Here is a 17,661-nt window from a genome sequence, read left to right on the forward strand (position 1 = left end):
GAAATCTGTAGTGAAAGCTCTCCTTCAAAATAGTTCCCAATAGTCCCATTTTGAAAGTAGATACTTTTTCTTCCCTGACCCCAATTGGTAATTATATTGCTGCTTATTAATCTACCTGACTGTTCCTGAATATTAAAATGTGGGATTGTATGATCATGCAACTATGCTGGACATGGAAGGAGATAACAAACTGTAAAGTCTTCTAAAACTGTAACCTTCTAAAAGTCAAGAGGACAATCCCTCAAAAAAAAAAAGGAGACATTTTAATGAATACACTTCCCTGTGGCTTTGCCTTTCTTCTTGTGTGCTCAGCTGGAGTAATCAGAGGAAAACCTGAAGGGAGCTTCCCCAGAAGCCTCACTCAGCCCCTTCCAGCTGAGTCTCACTCTATGTTGGCAACTGTCTCCACTGAGGAAGAGACTTGGCATGATTTGTAATGTACATCTGCTCTGAGGAATAATCCCTCCTGAGAACCACCAGGAAGTAGCCTATTCAAAAAGCCAAAAATTGAAACCCTACTCACTTTAAAAGGAAGAAACGAGCAACAATCACTTAAGAAAGATTCTTCCTAAACTACTTGCATATGCTACTTGCAACTTCCTCTTTAGAGATTTCCCCTTCTTTAGCAGTTTTTTAAAGTATAATTTATAATACTATAAAATTCACCCATTTGGAACATGCAGATCAGATTAATAAATTCATACACTTCTATAACTACCATCAGACTCAAGGCTGAGAACACTTTCAGCACCTCCAAAAATTCCCTTGTAACCATCTGCCATAAATAATTCTTACAATGAACAGAGTAATATTTAAATTAAAACATGGCATCAAAAAGGCTCTGAGTAAGAAGCCTTTATTATTATTTATTATTATTATTATTTAATGAATAAAATAATTCATTACTCTGTTCATACTCTCAGCTCTAGGCAACCTGCTTTCTATTTCTATAGTTTTGCCTATTCTCTAAATTTCATATGAATGCAACCATACAACATATATTTTTTGGTTTGTGTGACTTCTTTCACTTACCATGTTTTCGAAGTTAATTCATGTTGTATAAGTAGTTCACTTCTTATTATTGCTGAGTAGTATTCCATTGTATTAGGTATTTTGTTTATCTAATCCACAGCTGATGGACATTTGTTTCCAAATACTTAGAGATATTAGAGTAATATGAACATTCAGATAGAAGTCTTTGTGTGGACTTATGATTTCAATTCTCTTGGGCAGATACTGTATCTAGAAAATAAATTGCTGGGTCACATGGTTCATATCTGTTCACATTTTCAAGAAATGGCCAGGCAGTTTTTTAAAGTAGTTGTATCATTTTCCATTTTTATCAGTAAGGTATGAGAGTTTCAGTTTCTTTGTAACCTCAGTAACGCTTAGTATTCTCAGTCTTTTTTGATTGCATATGTTCTAATAAGTGTGTAGTGGTTTCTCATTTGGGCTTTAATTTGCATTTCCCTAATGACTAAAAATGTTGAACATCTTTCCATGTGTTTATTTATTATTCATAGATCTTTTTTGGTGATCTATTCAAAATCTTACCCATTTTTTAAATTGAGTTGTATGCCTTCAGAAATAAGAGACTTTTTCATTTTCTGGAAGTCTTTTACCAGATATATAATCTGCAAATATTTACTCCCATTTTTTGGTCTTTTTCTCTTTATTTTATTAATGCCGTCATTTGTAGAATTTTATCTTTTATGTTTGTATTTTTTGTTTTCTAAGAAATCCAAGATCACAATTATTTTCTTCCCTGTTTAATTCTAGAAGTATGATACTTTCAGCTCTGATATTTAGATCTATGATCCATTTTGAGAACTATGTGTATGGTGTAAGTAAGAGCTGACACTTGTTTGTTAATTTGCATATAGATACCTAGTTGTTCCAGCACTATTTGTTGGAAAAAAAACTCATTTATTCCACTAAATTATTTTTTTAAGATTGTATTTATTTATTCATAAGAGACACAGAGAAGCAGAGACATAGGCAGAAGTAGGCTCCCCTCGGGGCCTCAGGACTCTCCTCAGGACCCAAGGATCATGACCTAAGCCAAAGGCAGACATTCAACCACTGAGCCACTCAGGTGCCCTTCCACTAGTTACCTTGCAAGTTTGTCAAAAATGAAGTGACTATAAACAGAAATCTATTTCTGGATATTTTGTTCTATTCACTGATCTGTAGTTTATAATACTAATATCACAATGTCTGGATTACTGTAGCTTTATAGTAAGCTTTGAAAATTAGATACCATATGTCTTCAACATTGTCCTTCTCTTCAAAATTGTTTTACTTTGCATTTCCATTTAAATTTTAGGATCCATGTGCAAATTTCTATAAAAATACTGCCAGGAATTTCATAGGGATTCTGATGAATCTATAGATCAATTTGAGAAGAATTGCCAATTTAACTAAACTAAGTCTTCTAATCCATGAACATAGTATATCTCTCCACTTACTTAGGTCTTCATTAATTTCTCTCAGTAATGTTTTGTAGTCTTCAGCAGAATTTTTAACTTTTTTCTTGAATCTATGCATAATTATTTCTTTTTGTTCCATAATTAACAATATTATGCTTTTAATTTTTGATTACTAATTGCTAATAGATAAAAATAATTGATTTTTGTATAGTGATCTTATACTTTGTTACATTGTCAAATTTGACTATTAATTCTAACAGCTTCTTGACAGTCTTTAAGATGTCCTTCATACAAGTCATATTGTCTGTGAATAAATATAACCCTACTTTTTACCTTCTAATGTATGTCTTTAATTTCTAATTCTCAGTTTATCGCATTGAGTAGAATCTCCAGTGCAATGTTGAATAAAATTGCTAAGAATAGACATTCCTGTCTCCTTTCAAACCTTAAGGACAGAAAGCATTCAAGCTTTTAATATTAAGCATAATGTTAGCTATAGCCCTTTATCAGGATGAGTAAATTCTCATCTATTTTTAATTCGTTGAGAACTTCCACAATAAATGTATGTTGCATATTTTCAATTTTTTACATATTTTTATTTTATTTTATTTTATTTATTCATGAGAGGACACAAAGAGAGAGAGAGGCAGAGACACAGGCAGTGGGAGAAGCAGGCTCCATCTGATATGGGACTCGATCCTCGGACTCCAGGATCACGCGCTGGGCCAAAGACAGGTGCTAAATCGCTGGGCCACCCAGGGATCCCTATCCTTTATTCTATTAATAGAGTGTATTGCACAAATTGATTTTTTTCTAATTTTTATTTATTTATGATAGTCACAGAGAGAGAGAGAGAGAGAGGCAGAGACACAGGCAGAGGGAGAAGCAGGCTCCATGCACCGGGAGTCCGATGTGGGATTCGATCACAGGTCTCCAGGATCGCGCCCTGGGCCAAACCGCTGCACCACCCAGGGATCCCCACAAATTGATTTTTGATTATAAGTCAACCTTATAATGCAAAGAACTTAGAAATCACCAGTCTATTCTAATGACAAGCACTAAAATGCTGAAGAAAAAAAAAACCCTGAAAGGTAAAAACTCTTCTTAGATTCATCAGAGAAGTGAAGCCACAGGACAAACTGCCACCCCAAAAGTTGGAGAGACAGTGAGGGGGAAACAAAGAATCATGGCTTACTAAAGCAGGGATCCCTGGGTGGCGCAGCAGTTTAGTGCCTGCCTTTGGCCCAGGGCGTGATCCTGGAGACCTGGGATCGAATCCCACGTCGGGCTCCCGGTGCATGAAGCCTGCCTCTCCCTCTGCCTGTGTCTCTGCCTCTCTCTCTCTCTCTCTCTCTCTCTCTGTGACTATCATTAAAAAAAAAAAATACTATACATGGCTTACTAAAGCAGAAATACAAGAAAATTCTGCAGGGACCAGTGATGATATAGGAAAACCTGTACAATAGCTGATAACTGTTGTAAATTCAATATAAACAAATCTGAGAGATTAAAAACTCCAGAGGGACCCAGTCATCATGGGCCCCACATATTATGAATTTTCCCTCCAGAAGTCCCAGGTTCTCACTATGAATATTGGAGAAAAATCACCTGTGCTTCTGGCAGGGGGAGAGGAAAAGGAACCATTTTGAAATACAAGTCATTCTGTTCTTATTAACAAAACTTGCCCTCAGGAGAAACAATTTTACCAGAATCTAACCTGCTGAGGATGAACCAGAGTCTCACCTACCTAGGGAAGGATAGTACCAAACTCTAGTTCCTTCTAGCCATCCTGTCCCACCCAAGGAGTGTGGGGGGAGGGGGGGACTAAGAAGCTCTGGAGAAGTTCACACTCACAACATACTGAGACCTAATCTGTGGATGGTGAACAATTTCCCTGTCCCCACATCTGATCACTATATTATTAAAACCTTTCTTACCACAGTTCCTTTTAGCCAATAGATCATGTCCACTATCACAAAAATTTAAATTAAAGGCATGTTAAAAGGCAAAAAGCATAGTTCGAATATATTGAAAAAGCACCAAACCAGAGGTCAGATATAGCAAGAACATTGGGATTATCAGACCAAGATTTTTTTAAACTATGATTAACATACTAAAGGCTTTAGTGGAAAAAGGAGGCAATATGCAAGAATAGTTGGATAATGAAAGCAAAGAGATGGAAATTCTAAGAAAGAAGAAAAAAAGGAATGCTAAAGATCAAAGAACACTGTAACAGAAATAAATGCTTGACACAGCTGAAAAATCTCTCAGCTTAAAAATAGGAGAAAAGAAACCTCCAAAACTGAGCAGCAAAGAGAAAAAAAGACTGGAACAAAACAGAATATCCAAGAACTATAGGGCAACTATAAGAAGTATAACATTCACATAAGGAAATAACTGAAGGAGAAGAAAATATTAAATCAACCTTGCATTCCCTATTATAAACATGATTTAGTCAAGGTGATAATCCTTTTTATATGTTGCTAGACTCAGTTACTAATATTTTGTTAAGGAGCATTGTTTCCATGTTCAAAAAAGATATTGGTCCATAGTTTTCTTTTTCTGTGATGTCTTTGGTCTGGCTTTGGTATCAGGGTAACAGTGGCTTTGTGAATTGAGTTGGGAAGAAGTTTTGTTGGATCTATTTTCTGAAAGAGTTTGTATAAAATTAGTATTATATTTTCCTTAAATATTTTATAGAATCCCCCAATTAAACCACCTAGACCTGGGCTCTTCTTTGTAGGATATTATTCTTTCAGTTATTCAACTTAGTAAATCTTTATTGGATACCTATGATATGTGCAGTTTTGTAGCTCTCTTTGAGGAAGTACAATTTCCTATTTTTATGGAGTTTACAATCTAATATAAAGAAAAAATTCCACATCACAAGTCAATCATGCCTTAATACATAGCACTATTTGCTATAGATACCATGGTAAAAAAGCATTATACTAAGGCTTGCATTCAAATTCAGCCTCTGTTACTACCAAGTAGTTTGGCCTTAATCACTCAAACATTCTAAGCCACAGTTTCTTCACTGTAAATGCAGAATTACACTAGAAGATCTATAAGATCTGTATTTAAATAATTTGGTCTATGGTGAAAGCACAAAAATGAATTTTACCTCAAATGGTAATGTGAGAAAAACTTTTATTATAACTCATACTAGAGACAAAATGGTATTCCTAATTTATAATGAGATCCTAGGAATAAAGAAGAAATTCACAGTGCAATAGAAAAATAAAAAAATAGATGTCAAAAAAGAAATGCAAATGGTCCTTAAACAATGAAAAGTTGTTCAACATATCACACCAACTGTACACTAAGAACAACCAACTAGAAAATGTGGACTGAAAAATATAAACATTTAAATAGCAATAAGACATCAAATATCTTTTAATTAATCTAATAAATTTTGTGTAAGAGTTCTCCATTGAAAACTATAAGACATTGCTCAGAGAAATTAAGGAAGGCTTAACTAATACTTATGGATTAAAAAAAGGGGAGGTCAATTTCCCCCAAAATTTAACTGTAAGTTCAATGGAATCCCAATTTTCAGCTGGGATTTTCCACACTTATTCTAAAATTTTATGGAAATGCAAAGGAACTAGAAGAGCAAATATAGTATCAAGGAAGAATAAAACTGGTGGATTTATATAACCACATATCACTACTTAGGAAAAAACTGCAATAATTAAGGCAATGTGCTCTGTGTACTGATGGAACAGAATAAAGAACCCAGAAATAGACGCAGACATACATGGTCACCAGTTTACAGAAAACACACCACTGAGTTCAGAAAGGAAAAGATGATCCCTCTTTTACTCTGTAAATGGTGCTGGATCATTGGATATGTAATAGAAAAAAGATGTATCTTAAAGTATACAATGCACAAAAATTAATTTGAAAAGTGTTATAGACCTAAATGTGAAAGATAAAACAATACAGTTTCTGAAAGAAAACATTTAAGAGAACATCTTCATGACCTTGGGATAAGTAAAGACTTCTTAACAGGATATGGAAAACACCAACCTTTAAAAAAAGATTGATAAGTTCATGTTAATTAAGACCCTTAGTACTCCAAAAGATAGCATTAAGAGAGTGAAGGCAGAATAGAAACCCAAATAAAATGAACAAAAGGTTTGAAACACACTCATAAAAAAAGAATATCCAGGCACTTGGGTGGCTCAGTTGGTTAAGCCTTTGGCTCTTGGTTTTGGCTCAGGTCATGATCTCAGAGTCATGAGACTGAGCCCCACATCAGGCTCCACGCGCAATGTGGAGTCTGTTGGAGACTCTCCGTCTCTCATTCTCCCTCTGCCCCTCCCACTCTTGCCACATGGCTCCTCTCTCTTTCTCTTTCTCTCTCTCTCAATAAATGGATAAATAATAATGTCCAAAAGATCAGTAACATATGATAGGTACTCAACATCATTAGTCATCAGAAAAATATAAATTAAAACTACAATTATATATCACTACACCTTTACAAGATTGGCTAAAAATTATAAAGACTGATAACACACCAACTCTTAGCAAGGCTATGGAGCAACTCAAACTCTCATAAATTGCTGTTGGCAGTGTAAATTGATACAATCACTTTGGAAAACTAGTGTATCTACTAAAGCTAAATACACCAGCAACTTTAATCTTGGGTTTATCCCCAAAGAAAACATATACATTATATCTTCTGAAACACATACTAAAATTTTTTAGTACGGCTTTATTCATAATAGCCTAAATCTAGAGACATCTAAAATGTCCATCTCCTGGAAAATTAGTATAAATTGTTGTATATTTAGTACAAAGAAATATAAAGCAATAAAAAATGAACTAATGTTTACATGCAAGAATATAGACAAATATCTCAGACATGAAGTTTAGGAAAGAAGTCAGACATAATAAAACATACACTATATCAGTTACAAAAAAATAACTACTAATCTGTATGATGGAATTCTGCATGATGGTTAGTATTGAGCAAAAGGGGCATGAGGGTACTGGAAATGTTTTATATCTTATCTCAGTGATAGTTGTATGGGTTTCCACATATTCAAAAATTCATCAAGATGTAAATTCAATATTTCTATACTTTATACATTTTTTTCTTTCTTTCTTCTTTCTTACTTTCTTTTTTTTAAAGATTTATTTATTTATTCACGAGAGACACACAGAGAGAGAGAGGCAGAGACACAGGCAGAGGGAGAAGCAGGCTCCATGCAGGGAGCCCGATGCAGGACTCGATCCCTGGACTGGGGATCACACCCTGAGCCAAAGGCAGGCGCTCAACCACTGAGCCACCCAGGCATCCCTATGTATTTTACTTTAAAAAATGCTAAGGATGTTCAAAATCACTTAAGATAAATGTAAATTAAAACTACCTTGAGGTACCATTTATTGCCTATAAATAACAAAAAGAAGAAAATGCAAAACTTATTTGATGTGCTCTCTTAGCAAAACTGTGGGGAAACACAAACTAACATTGTTAATGGGAATGCAAAATGCTGCAATCTATATGAAGCACTGACTGCATCTACCCTTTGACAATCTCATTCTGGAACCTGTACCCATATTAAGTGACATATGTATAAGGTTAATCTTCATGACCTTGTCTGAAACAGGAAAAATTTTTAAATGGCCCAAGAGTTCAGCAAGAGGGGATTGTTGAAAAAGTATCTTATATCCATGCAATGGAATAGTATATAACTGTCAAAAAAACTGACAGTTTTTTGACAAAACTGTCAAAAAAAAAAAAAAAAACATGTCCTATGTAATACCATGTGCTGTGTAAAATATAGTAAAAAAGTTTTTTTTTAAGATTTTATTTATTTATTCATAGACACAGAGAGAGAGAGGCAGAGACACAGACAGAGGGAGAAGCAGGCTACACGCAGGGAGCCCGATGTGGGACTCAATCCCGGTCTCCAGGATCACACCCCAGGCTGCAGGCGGCGCCAAACTGCTGCGCCACCTGGGCTGCTCTAAAAAAGTATTTTTTTAATTTTAAAAAAAGAAACTGTAAGAAATATGTAATTACTTTTTTAAAAAAGAGGGAGATGCCTGTGTGCCAAATTCCGATATCTCCAAGATACATTACTAAATGGAAAATATGGTATAGAACAATGAATACAGAATACAATGTGTTGAATAAAAAGGGAAGAAAATGAAAATATATATTTACATTATCATTATGTGCATAATAAAACAATAAAAGTACAAACAAGAAACTAATAAAAATTGTTAACCACAGGATGGTGGGGAGAGTAACAGAGCAAACAAAATATAGATACTGTTTGGAAATAATTTTGACTTTCGAACCATGTAAATTTAACTACTTTTTTTTTTTAAAGATTTTATTTATTTATTCATAAGAGACACAGAGAGATAGAGGCAGAGATACAGGCAGAGGGAGAAGCAGACTCCATGCAGGGAGCCCGATGTGGGACTCAATCCCAGGACACCGGGATCACTCCCTGAGCCAAAGGCAGACGCCCAACCGCTGAACCACCCAGGCGTCCCTCTTAACTACTTTTTAAAAGAACTTGAACTATTTAAAAAGAACGTGAAAAAAAAATGCGGTACATTTAAATGTGGCTACTGAAATTCAGCAGGGAATAAAAAAAGAAGGTTGGTATTAGCTGAGAAATGATTTATAGGAGAAACAGAACTTTATACGGTTTTTTGAAAGATGGGTATGGCCTGACTTAACACCTACTTTCACATTTCCAAAGTGGATGAGAACTTCACTTTGAAATCTTGTCACCTTAGTCAAAACGTTCTGTTGAATATTGTGTCGCTTGCTGCATTCAGCGTAGTGGTCACTTCTGGGAAATGAAGGAGGGAAACCAGGATGGGGTGGGGAGAATTTCACAAGAGCCTGAACTAAAAATGACAGCATGGAAAGATCTGACAAACCTGGGTGGTGAGGGGAAGAAAAAGTTCAATTGCATTATTTATATTGAAGACACCAGGGGCCTCTGAAAAAAAGCAATAGATCTATTTAAGACAAAACATTTCAATGTTTATTCTGGACAAGCAGGGAATAATAAATATGTCTGAAGCCAAAACAAAACAACAACAACAATAAAAAGCACAGAAGAGTTTGGCTCATCAAGAAGTCACAAAAAAAGCAGCTAAGGATGCTAAGGGGTAAGTGTTCAAAACAGAGCAAAACAGCCTGCACGAGTACCCTGCTGCTAAGAGTGCAGCCTAGACCAGAACATCAAATGTCAGACTTCATGTGAGGGCATCAATTTATAAACAACCAGAAGCCTATTTTTCTTGTAAATTCCTACAGGCAATGAACATGGTTTCCAAATTGAAAACTAGACCAAGTAACCATGAAACCTTCAGAGACAACATTTTGTACATATTTCATGATTTCTTTTTAGGGAAATGCACAAGGTCTAATTACACAAGCTGTTTATTCTCCTCATTAGCCTTTTGGGTTTCAGCATGTGTGGATTTTCTTAAGCTTTTCTCACTATTAAATCAGCCAAATTCATACTCAGAGGAAGTCAGATTCCAGCATGCAGCTCTACAGATCTCCAAGCTACTCAAAACCATGGGGTAATCAAAAACATTCTGTCTGCTGCTATATGATTTTTTTATTTCCTCCTGCAAATGGCTGTAGCAGAATTCATATCAACACACATACCCCTACATGTTTAGCCTGTTTAACTGCGATTAGTTTCCTGAGTAAGATTCTTTTTGTCATTTGGTAAAGGTGAAGAGAACAGAGGGTGAAGAGAATAGATTGTTAATATAAATAAATACATAATATTTTATATGATTCAAGTTATTTGCCTTATGGTATTCCAAATTCCAGAGCACTTGCACATATTTGATCCTTATAACTCGTTAAGGAAGCAGGGCATTTTGCATTCCCATTTTACAGATGAGGAAAGCTAAGGTACATGGAAATCAAGTGGCTAGACAAAAAGTTATACAGCTCATAAGTGGCTGGAACCCACACTCATATCTTCTGGCCCCATTCCAGAGTTCTTTCCACTTTGCCCAACGTATAGCAGGCTCAAGCCAAAAAAGTGAATGATAGAAAAATAAATTATAAATTCTTTCCACCCATAAGATGCAAATTCCACACAGTCATGGTTCTCAGTATATCCAGTTCCTAGATGTTTTGGAGATCAATCTTTACCCAAATCTCTCTTTTCCCTCTTTGGCCTGTCATAAATCTAAATTTTCAACATTAAAGGTCATTCCTCCAGCTAAAAAGCTGGACTTCATCACATTAGCCAATTCTTTTCAGTAATTTTCCTGAGGTATATGCATCAGAAATAAACTGGGAATATGTTAAAAATATAGGGGCACCTCGGTGGCTCAGTGGTTGAGCGTCTGCCCTTGGCTCAGGTCGTGATCCCGGGGTCCTAGGAGGCAGAGCATGCTTCTCCCTCTACCTATGTCTCTGCCTGTCTCTCTGTGTCTCTCATAAATAAATAAATAAATAAACTTAAAAAATTAAATAAATAAATTCTTGTGCATCATCCTAGATCCATGGAATGGTATTCTATTGGGGTTTGGGGGGGGGGGTTGTTCAGGAGTGAGCATTTTTAACAAGCTCTTCCCATGTACTGTTAATAGTTTTAAAGTTAAGAACCACTGCTCTCAGCAATGAAAAGCCCAAGATGTTTTGAGCCAAAGACTAGAATTATCAAAAGATTATTTTTAAAAAACATAACTAGGGATGCCCAGGTGGCTCAGCGGTTGAGCGTCTGCCTTTGGCTCAGGGGTGATCCAGGGGTCCTGGGATCGTATCCCACATCAGGCTCCCTGCATGGAGCCTGCTTCTCCCTCTGCCTGTGTCTCTGCCTCTCTCTCTGTGTCTCTCATGAATAAATAAATAAAATCTTTAAAAAAATAAAAATAAATAAACAAACAAACAAACATAACTGGAAGCAATCTTTAACATGTGCTGGAAGAAACAGACTGGAGAGCTGGTCTGACATTATAGCAGTAGCCCAACCTGAGAAGCAGGATGGGTAAGAGGGATAAATATGGGAATAAAAAGAAAAACTGTAAAGGGTATTATGCAAGTCACTATAATTTCCTCCCTTTGTCTTCTACAAAAAGTCTATACTTACTGCATATTATTTCTTTCATTTTACCGAGGCTCCATTACCCATTACTAAGAGGCCAAGTTGATTCTGTGAGCATATTTCATGGGTGCTATAGTTCAGCTCCTCTCCCTGCATGTGTGCTATGCTTCATAGAAGGGGATTTAGCTACCATTCATGCAAGATGGTTTAATTAGTCTCCGGTGACTAAAATTGAGCTCCTTTGCTAAACTCATTTAGATTAGAAGAAAAGGTAGTGAGTTGCCAATAGTGATGTCCAAAGTATTTCAAATTCATTTTTAAAAACTATAACTTTCCAGACTTTTCACATGTGTTAGAGAAGTTGATGAGAGCATCACTTTTCAAATCATTCTGTGTGACTCACATTTTGTTCCCAGAATGCGTGGCCTAGGAAAGCTCTCATTTTCCTTTGTTTCCCTTTGTTCTCACTTCCCCTCTTCTGTCTTCTCTGCTTCCTTTCTCTCCCTTTGCATATATAAAACACATTCAAATAGTGTCAAGTGTTTTTCTCGGATTATTTAAATTTTTATATTTCTCGGAAAGTCAGAAATTACTCAGATATCCTGAGTTCTAGTTCATTTTACCACTGACTTGCTATCGGAGGTTGAGTAATTCAACCCTCCCTTCTGGAGCTGTTTCCTTATCTCATTTTACAGATAAGATACTAGTGGGTATTCAAGGTTCCTCCAATACAAATGTTCTACAATTCCAAGTTGACTTCTCTGGATCTCTTCCAACAACATGTAAGTTTAAAATCTCTAGATCCAAATTACTCTCTGGTTCATTTGAGTTCAGAGCATTTAAAATGTCTGTAAGAGTGTGCACTAGAGTCTTGTGCTACAGCAGCAGAGCTATAATAAAGTTGGTTTAGCTACTTAACTGTCTGCCTACACATATTTCTCACGGTAACTTCTTTAATCAGGTCTAGTGAAACTAGGTAAGAGAAAGGAATCTTAATGAAATAAACAGTCATCCTAGCATCTGGTCACATCAGAGAAGCATCACATGCCTTTTATTCAGCACAAGGCCTCTCTATGGGTAATTTTCCATCATCTTTCCCCCTCCCACCAGCATACTCACCAAGAAACGTGTGCTGATGCAAGGACACATATGGCACCGCATTAGCAGTACTAAGATGAACATGTGTCCTGCTATCCCTGAGCTAGCCAGCATGATAGGGACAGTGAAAGCAGGAAGTAGTTTAAGTTGTCATGAATCTTAGGATTCAAAATGCACCTTCTCATCAAGTTAAAGGCAGCATAAAGTTTGTGTTTGGCTTAGCATTTTTTTGTTTGATTGATTTTTTTCTCTGGCTTTTTTTTTTTTTTTTAAAGCACTCTTGCTAACCATACATAAGTAAAAAGCTATAACCTAACGTCTATACTTCTGAATGTCCGGTTCCATTTCCCACTGATTAGACAGCACTCTTATTATATCCTAATTTAAGATCCACCACAATATGAACATACCATTCACTCATCTTTCACTTGACAAATATTTATTAAATGCTTATTATGTACCAGGCACTATACAAGGAGCTGGGAATACTCTGGTGAATGGGACAGACATAATCTGCCTTTGTGATGGTTAAATTCATGATGCGGGTGGATGAAAAATATTAATCAAACATCTACAGGAATAAAATGTAATATGTATTATACAGATGTATTTTACATATACACATACACATATTTAGAAAAAAGTCAGGAAGTATATACATTCATCTGTTAAAGGTAGTAACTGCCAACAGGGAAGATTATATATATATTTTTTCTTGTCTTTCTTATGATGTCTTAAATATCCTCTGATTTTTTTAAGATTTATTTATTTATTTGAGAAAAAAAGAGAGAGCAGGGAGAGGGAGAGAAGCAGACTCTCCACTAAGTGTGGAGCCTGACTCAGGGTTTGATCCCACAAACCTGAGATTATGACCTGAGCTGAAATCAAGAGTCAGATGCCTAACTGCCTGGGAGCAGGCACTCCTCCTCTGATTCTTTTTTTTTTTTTTTTTTTTTGGCAAGCATTACACTTTTGAGGGAAAAAAAAAAAGCCAGTGTAAATATTTCATGCTTTTGAAGATTTATCAACATAGAGAAATGTCATAGATTGCTAAAAATTAAAGTTGCAAAACAGTATATATAATAAGATTTCATTTTGATTATATAATGCCATAATAAAAATAAACTAGAAAGATATATATCAAAATACTAAAAGCAATTACCTCTGGTGCGATAAGAGATCTTTTGTTTATTAAGCTTTTTAAAAATTACCCAAACTTTCTACATTGTACATGTATTAACTTTTTATTTATTTTATCCTTGGAATCTTACCTCCTCTGGGAGCATTCTCTGACCATAAGCACCCTTTGTTAAAAAATTTTTTTTAAGATTTTATTTATTTGAAAGAGTTAGAGAGAAAGAGAGAGTACATAAGCAGGGGGGAGGGGCAGAGGGAGAGGGAGAAGCAGAAAGCCTGATGTGGGACTTGATCCCAGGACCCTGGGATCATGACCTGAGCTGAAGGCAAATGCTTAACTGACTGAGCCATCCAGGCACCCCCATAAGCACCCTTAACCCACATGCTCTTCCTCAGCTAAATGCCTACAAAACTTGATGAATCTGTTGCCATTTTAATACAGTGAAAACTGTTAATTATTTTTCTTGTAAGAGAAGTATCAAGTGTCTGATTTCTTTCACCCACACTAGTACTTGATCACGGTCAGTAAATACTAGGAGGTTAACTGATTACTCTCATATCCTACTAGGACACATTGCCACCAGTGTTTAGGGTTGGGTTTTGAGTTATGCAGGCAGTAGCATTCCCCAAGAGTTCTCGTACTTTATTCCAAGCTTTGCTGCAGAATGCCTGTCACCTTCATCTTCTCACACAGAGGGCACCTCCAAGGGGTAGAAACTCATTTCTAAACTGCGAGCTTTTCTGTCTCAGCCCATCAAGGTTCACTGTAAAAAGGAGAACCAGCAGACAGAACAGAAGGAAAGGGTTCATTATTATAGAACATAATTTATTACCCACAGGATTCCTGAGTCACTGCCTCTGGGCAGGGGAATAGATTCAGAGAATCTTGAACCTTGAAGGGAGGCAAGTGTGAAGCTCATGCTTACCAATGAAGAAACAGGGTACAAAGATACTAAGTGATGTACTCGGGGTCCCACAACAAATTGGTGGCAGAGTCGCATCTCCCACTGCAGCAGGCTGAGAGATAAACTAAAATACAAAAACAAAACAAAACAAAACAAAACAAAACAAAACCAACCCACAACAAACTGTACGGAATGAAAGAACAATAATGGAAATGGAAAACTGTTAACATTTGCCTCTGACTCTTACAGTTTAATCTTTTACAAGGAAACAACAATATTTCTAAAGTGATTATTAGTGTTCAAATCTAATAAAGATATACCTTCTTAAAATAAAAATACCTGACAAGCTGATTTTTACTAATAACATTGGCTCTCTAGACAGATTTCTGGGACTGTTTGTTGGTCTTCTTATCAAATTCACACAGCATCCTCCAGCAACAGAGTTGTGGTTAAGGGAATGGACTTTAGGATCAAACAGGTTCAAGTTTGTATATAAACTTTGCTTCTTACTTTAGCTGTATGACTCGGTCAAGTTAATTAACCTCTTTGTGCCTCTGTTTCCTTAGCAGGAAAATGGAGATAATAATATTACAGAGCTCACTGGGTAAGAATTTAAAAAGATGACGCATGAAAGTGCTCAAAACAGTGCCTGGAGCAGAGCAGCTGCTCATTTTGCCTACTTGTTTTTCATCATCACATTCCTTGAGGCTACTGTTCTTACTATCACCACTCCCAGTCTGGTTTTGTGACACAAGATTGAAACCACTTCTCACTCAGCTGCTTTATTCAGATTGCTCTTGTTCCCTAGAATGGCCTCCTCTCTCCTTTCTATCCATCAAAAGTCCGCATTTTCTTCCAAGCTCAACTCAAGATTCATCCCTCCAAAATTATCCCCAAATCACTGTCACAAAAAATTCCCTTCTTCGAATGGTGACTACTTATTGGGAGGGTGGCCATATATTTAAATATAATGAGCAAACACAGTAAGAGAATGTGGGGCAGAGGAAAGACCCTGAGCTTCCGAGTTAGAAGACTAAAATCGCTAATCTGCCAACTACCAGCTGTGTGACCCGGAACAAATCACCTTAAATTCTTTGACCCTTCATTTCTTCAATCTCTTAAATAAGTTTCATAATCCTTCCAGCCATTTCTTCTGTCAGGAACAGCCTGATATAGAAAAGCATTAAGGATAAGAGTAGGCAAAAAAGAACAGGAAGAAAAATAGAAGAATCAAGGGTGGGGGGGGTGGGGGGGGAACCACAGGCAAGGAGGGTGTGAGGGTTGATGATGATGGACAGAGCTTAGCTGAGGGGAACAGTGTTGGGAGAATGCCCATCCTTAGGAGAAAAAGCAGCTATGATTCCTACAGGTAGAGTCAGAGGGGCCTCATATTTCCAGATTGGTGAAGATAATCATTTCTATCAGAAAGCAAAGCAGGTGACCTTGGTATCAGTTTAGGAAAAGACCTCGAAAGGGAAGGAAGAGGTAAGAACTTAGCTTGATAAGTATCAATCAACAGCCTAGTTGGGATGCTTAGATACAAGCTATGTAACTAGTGTTTGTTTTATATTGAATTCAGCATATAATGTTTGAGGCATATAATGATACTGCACTAATTTTTAGCTCCCTAACCCACTTTCCCGTCTTATTTTTTACAAAAATCCATGCCGTGTGTAACCCCAACCCTGAGCTCACTAAGGTAGACACATGACCCAGATCTGGTCAATCAGAATACTTCATTTCTAAAAATGCTACTTAGAGTCGCTTGGGTGGCTCAGCGGTTGAGCATCTGTCTTTGACTCAGGGTGTGATCCCGGAGTCCCAGGATTGAGTCCCATATCAGGCTTCCTGCATGGAGCCTACTTCTTCCTCTGCTTCTTTCTCTACCTGTGTGTGTGTGTGTGTGTGTGTGTGTGTGTGTGTGTGTCTCATGACTAAATGAATAAAATCTTTTTTAAAAAAATAGATAAAAAATAAAAATAAAAATGCTACTTAAAATGCTTCAACCAGGACAGCATGGGCATCAACAGTCAGGATAGGTTCCTGCCATGTATAACCATTATGACTATACCTGTACACACTGGCTGAATGTTGGCCCTGCCTACTTCCCTGGGCACATGATGAATCCAGCAATAGATCCATGACAAAGTAGGGCCAAATGGATCCTTTTCTGATGATGACGAAAGGACCTTGGGAAAAAGAAGCAAAGCCCTTTACATTGTTGTAGCTAAGACATAAAGTCTGAGATAAGACAATAAAATTAAAGCCATCAGAGACAGGCAGAAATGAGAGATAATCAGAAAGAAAACCCTGGTGAAATTGTGTCCTGATTCTCAAGTCCCTGGGTCCTATGGTTCTTTCTTTAATTCTGTGGTCTGCACCATCATCCTTTCCAGTTATGTGAGCCAATAAAGTTGATTTGTCCCTAAGTTTGTTCAAATTGGATTTGTCACAATCAAGGGTTCTAACTAAAACCTTTCTGCTCCTGGTGGCCAACCTTACCTTGTACAAGAAATGACCATCTACCAAACTAATTACAGAAGAAAGACAAGGAACCATTAGAAGGAAAGGTCCTGAATCTGGATATTTGCTCTCAGGTGAAAAAAAAATCTCCACCTATGGCATATTTGGCCACTGGTGATACTTTGATAGTTAACCATAGATAAGTGTCTACTGTTAATTATGCCCCAGAGGCCTCAGAGTGCCCCTCTGTGTACCTCAGTCTACATGTATAGGCCCAGCTCACATGCATGCAGGCACACAGCACTAAATAGTCCAAATCCCTGGGGACCAGAGCTCAAATGACCAAAACTGATGATGGGCTTGTCAGATCCAAATCTAGGCGACCTTGAGCAGTAACTAGGGAAAGGTTAGCTGAAGTCAGAAAAGCCTCCGTAAATTTTAAGAAAAATCCCTGAAATGCAAATATTCAAAAATGCAGAGCACAGGAAAAGCCTATACAATAAACACCTTCAGTTAATTCCACCTATAAAAGTTCATTATAATGGTCAGATGACCTCAGTTAGAGATCACTAA

This window comes from Vulpes lagopus, chromosome 7 (genome assembly GCF_018345385.1).
Source record: "Vulpes lagopus strain Blue_001 chromosome 7, ASM1834538v1, whole genome shotgun sequence".
In the NCBI taxonomy this organism is placed as follows: Eukaryota; Metazoa; Chordata; class Mammalia; order Carnivora; family Canidae; genus Vulpes; species Vulpes lagopus.